A 5,089-nucleotide genomic window follows, 5' to 3' on the forward strand; every position below is an offset into this window, starting at 1 on the left:
GTGAAACTTCTTACTATCAGCTATTAAATTGATGGATTTGAAGGACATGCTGAAAAAGTGTAGTTTAAAATAGAAGTAATAATGTGAATGAAATGAAACTAATTAAAAAGTGATAAATTTAAAAATATTTTTTACGTGTAACAAATAATTTTTTACACGTAAAAAATAGTTTTAACGTGTAGCAAATATAGAGGGTGAGTCATAAATAAGTGCAAATATTTTCAGGGTGGTATATTTCGACCCCAGGAACACGTCTATGAGGTTTTTTCGTAAAAAAGGGATGTTGAAAATCGTGCATTTTCTTTTTAAATTTCAGCATATTTTTCGAAAACTTTTTAGAACTCCTCTTGTTCACCGCAAATTTTCCCAGGGTATAATTTCTCTAATCTCTGATATTACCATAGCCATGGCTTTACTCCATGGTTACGGCACTGGGCAGGGATGCGAATACAGAAAAAGAAAACTAAAATAAAATTTTTTGAAAAAAAAATCATTTTTTTTTTAATTTTCAAACTTAAATAACCTGGTTATTTTGGACTTATCTGAAAAATGGTAAAGAGAAAATATGTTTCTTTTATCGAGATCTACCAGCCATGAAAATATTTGCACTTATTTAAGACACACCCTGTATACAGGGTGGTCCGAACTGTATTCCAGAAACTTCTGGAGCATATTCTGCAGATAAAAAGAAGTAAAAAACTTTTTATAAATGTATGTCCTAAAATGCTTAGTTTCAGAAATACAGAGTGTAGAAGTTTAATTTTTATTTCGATTTTTTCTAGATAATTTCTGAAGTAACCTTAATATTTAGATGAAATTTGGTGTCTGGGAGTTTTTTGATATGAGAAATTTGATTTTGATGTCAATATGACTCCTACTTGTAGAGGGCGCCATCTACATATTTTTAACTGGTTTGAAGAGTAATAACTTTTCGTCCGTACCTGTATAAAACTACTAAGTAAAGAAATATACATTTACGAAGTTTTTAACGAAAAAAAGGTCTCTTAATAAAAATCGCTACGTGTAATAATTCTCGAGATATTTGAAATCGTAATTGTCAATACCTGTCATCATTAACATAAATTAAACATGTTGACTAAGTAGTTAATACACTGAAATCATAAATTTTAAATGTTTTTGTGCCAAATCATAATCAATCATCATTTTTTGGAAGAAAATGTTATAATTAATTTAAAAAAATAAAATTTAAAAAAATAAAAATTTCCCAAATTTATCATTTCAGTCAAATAACTATTTGCCCAACATGTTTATTTTTTGTCAATAATGACATGTATTGACTATTTCCATTCTAATTATCACGAAAAGAGTTGCTCATATTGATTTTTACCAAGAGACATTTTTTACGTAAAAAATTACGAAAACGTATATTTTTTCACTATACAGGTACGGGTAAAAAGTTATTACTCTTCAAAACAGTTAAAACACATGTAGGTGGCGCCCTCTACAAATAGGAGTCATAATGACCTCAAAATCAAATTTCTCATGTCGAAAAACTACCAGGCACCAATTTTCATCCAAATATTGACGTTACTTCAGAAATTATTTGGAAAAAATCGAAATAAAAATGAAACTTCTACACCCTGTATCTCCGAAACTAAACATTTTAGGACATACATTTATAAGAAGTTCTTTACTTCTTTTTATCTGCAGAATATACTAAAGAAGTTTCCGGAATGCAGTTCGGACCACCCTGTATAATAGATTCTATTATTTGGTGACTGCAGTGTGCATTCACCATTTAATAGAATACTTAAATGTTCCTAATTTATCTAGTCTTTTTTTATTGGAGTATGTTAAAGACAGTGTTTACAAAACTCGACCAACTATTATTGTCGACAACAAAAGAGAAATGATTGTGAGTGATTTTCGAAGTAGAACTTCATATATGCCATTTAATATGAAAAAGTCTGTTGAAAAGAGAATCATTTTATGCAGTGGAAAGGAAATATATTGGGCCATTAATTGTAGTATTATATCTAGAATATAGGCGTATAATTATGACACAAAAAATCAGAATTATCTGTAATAATTAAAATATGTTTCAAACGGGTAATCTTTTTAGTATCGTTCACACAGTATTTTACTCTACATTCTTTAATTTTTGTTAAATTAACAAAAGGTATATCACAGCCACCTAGATTTTATCACATAATAGAGATCTAATGAGGCAAAATCACAAAAATTAAAATATCTAGAAAAATCTTGGTCTGAGGGGTAGGCAACCAATAGTATTTTAAAGATATATGAATTCTCCATTGAATACCGCTATGATGTACTGGGTGTTCCATTTCAAATAGAGGAGTAACTTGCTTTTAAAAGTGGCCAATATTTAATACTAATTTTGTTTAACTCTGTATAACTTATCGAAACAAATTTTAATTTGGTTTAACGTACAATGGTTATTGTAATGAAATATCAGGCTATAGAGGGTAAATTACAAGTTAGGTAGCTGTTATTGAAATTTAAAATTTATTCTTCATTTTCACAAAATGTGAAATGTGTCAAAATCCTTACAATTTAGGCAGCAATAGTTCTTAAATGAAACTCACTCTTATTTTTTTCCTAGAATCTGAAAATCAATTAATATATAGTAACTTTTTTGGGGACACCCTGTAAAACTCTATATATTTTTATAAAATGCTTTCAATTAACCTACCGGGTGCGTCTCCCTAGTGTAGCTCACCCCTATAACTTTTTTTTATTTTTTAGTTAAAAAAACGAGATTTGGTATGTTAGTATATGACATAAATTAGGATTTATTGACGTATTCAATTGTTTTCGGTCACTTCCTGTTTCACCGGAAATGACTACAACTTTTGATTTTTAAATGGCACTCTCGGTATTTTTTACTTTATTCGATAGAAAATGACACTCTGAATACAATGTCATATCATATGTCAACTTTTGAAATTCTTGCTTAATAAAAAATCGTATTTTAAAATACAATATAGGGTGCCATGACTATGTTGAAAACACTAATTCTTAATCAAGGAGCCTTGAAAAAATAGATTTGATCGTTTAATGTTTTTAGTGTCTTGTCCTGGCCAGTTAGAAAATGCTCAAATCGTATTTTTAATCATATCTCAATGTTTTCAAATGGAACGAGGGTGGCTCATTAGCATATTTGGAAAAAGCATTTTTTTACGAATAATTTGATACCACACACTTGGTATTTGGAGTCAAATTTTCGTTACGAACCGCAAGTTATAATTTCAAATAAACCATATGCGAAAATGTCAAAAGTTGACATATGATATGTCATTCTATTCAGAGTGTTATTTTCTATCGAATAAAGTTAAAAATACCGAGGGTGCTATTTAAAAATCAAAAGTTGTAGTCATTTCCGGTGAAACAGGAAGTGACCAAAAACAATTGAATACGTCAATCAATCCTAATTATGTCATATACTAACATACCAAATCTCGTTTTTTTTATCTGAAAAAATAAAAAACTTATAGGGGGTGAGCCACTTTTGAGACGCACCTGATATACTCCCAAAATTTTATTTCGATATAAACTCATGTTCTCCTTGGAGCCTCCGCGTCGTATGAGAGGCGCCACCCTGTATAAGTTAAATAAAGAAAAACAATAGAAGTCAAAAATTCTGTTAGTTTTAATATTATTTATTTTATTATTGTTGTTAAAATAATTAAAAACTTAAATCCTGTTATAGTGGTATAAAATAAAAATTCTAACACAGCACACAACCCTACAAAAACTAAAACAGAAACTATATAGCGTTCAGTTTACACTCCAGCTCCTAAATTGATAATCTATAAACCTTTTTGTAGTAAAGGTTAAAGTTTTTTGCGCTTTTTTGCTCTTACCTTTCTTTGTCGAATCGATTAATATCCCCGGGTCAGGGAACAGATGCTTTTGGAGACCCGTAACTCTCCGAACTAGTTTCCACCTTCATCTCCGTCTCTGTTCATCAAATGCTTGATTGTTGCCGCATTTCAGAGCGACTTGAGAAGTGGAACTAACATTTTCTGGAACAAGAAAAATCGAATCAAATTTAAAAGTTTACTTTTTCACTAAAGTTATACGTAGATAGATTTCAGTCTTTAGTGCTGGAGCAATAGTATTTTAATTTCCAGTTTAAAAGTATGATCTTAATTATACTTAAATAATTGTTTATTGATTTTTTCCAGTGTACAAACTCTTCCCAGAGATTTCCAAGATTTCCTCGCTAAATATGCTCCAGAAGTAAAGGTATTAGTTATGTATATGTGAAATCCATAAAACTACTAGTTTTTGCAACTAATGCAACAAATTTGTTCGCAGAAACTACAGTGATATACTAATCGATAGATATCTACCTATAGAAGAAGACTAAAAACATTTAGATGATAGTTTTATCTTCTTCCAGTGGCTAAAAATACTTTTTGGGATATTTAAAAGGTTCTGTTTGGTTTATTTTATTATAAAATGTTCCATAGGATTTCGTTTTTGTGAGTTGGAAATTCTATATTTTTTATTTTGAATACTAATTTAACCAAAAAAAATACCAATCCAAGTATGTTTCTTCTACAGTCTACAAAACATTTCAACGCATGTTTAATTTAAACCTATACCTAAGGGAGAGCGCCCACCAGAGTGACGGAGCATATGACTTGCACATACATGGCAATAATATGGCAATAGCGTTGCATGATTTCTCAGGAAGCGGACATATAAGTGATGTTGCAGTAGCGTAAACATGTCGTCCTCAGAGGATGAAGATTTGTTAGCAGTTGTAAACCTAATCAATATGAGCCAAAATTATCCAAAGCGTCGCTGTTGGAAACACCCCTTTCAGAAAAAGATACACAGGAATAGTGGATTTAGTATTTTTAAGGAATTGAATATGTATCCAGAAAGATTTCAAGCATCTTATAGAATGAAAAAAAGAAACCTTTGATGTGCTAGTTAGAAAAGCCTCAATCAACGATACAAAACGTATATTGAAGTCCAAATCCTCCTTCATTTTTACTAAATTCGAGTAACGTGTTAATAGCACGTGGCGAAAAGTAGAACCAGATCTGTTTTTGAAGCAGTGGCATGGCATGCTACAATGACAAATGACACG

This window comes from Sitophilus oryzae, unplaced genomic scaffold, assembly GCF_002938485.1.
Source record: "Sitophilus oryzae breed Bouriz unplaced genomic scaffold, Soryzae_2.0 scaffold_174_pilon_pilon, whole genome shotgun sequence".
Taxonomy (NCBI): Eukaryota; Metazoa; Arthropoda; class Insecta; order Coleoptera; family Curculionidae; genus Sitophilus; species Sitophilus oryzae.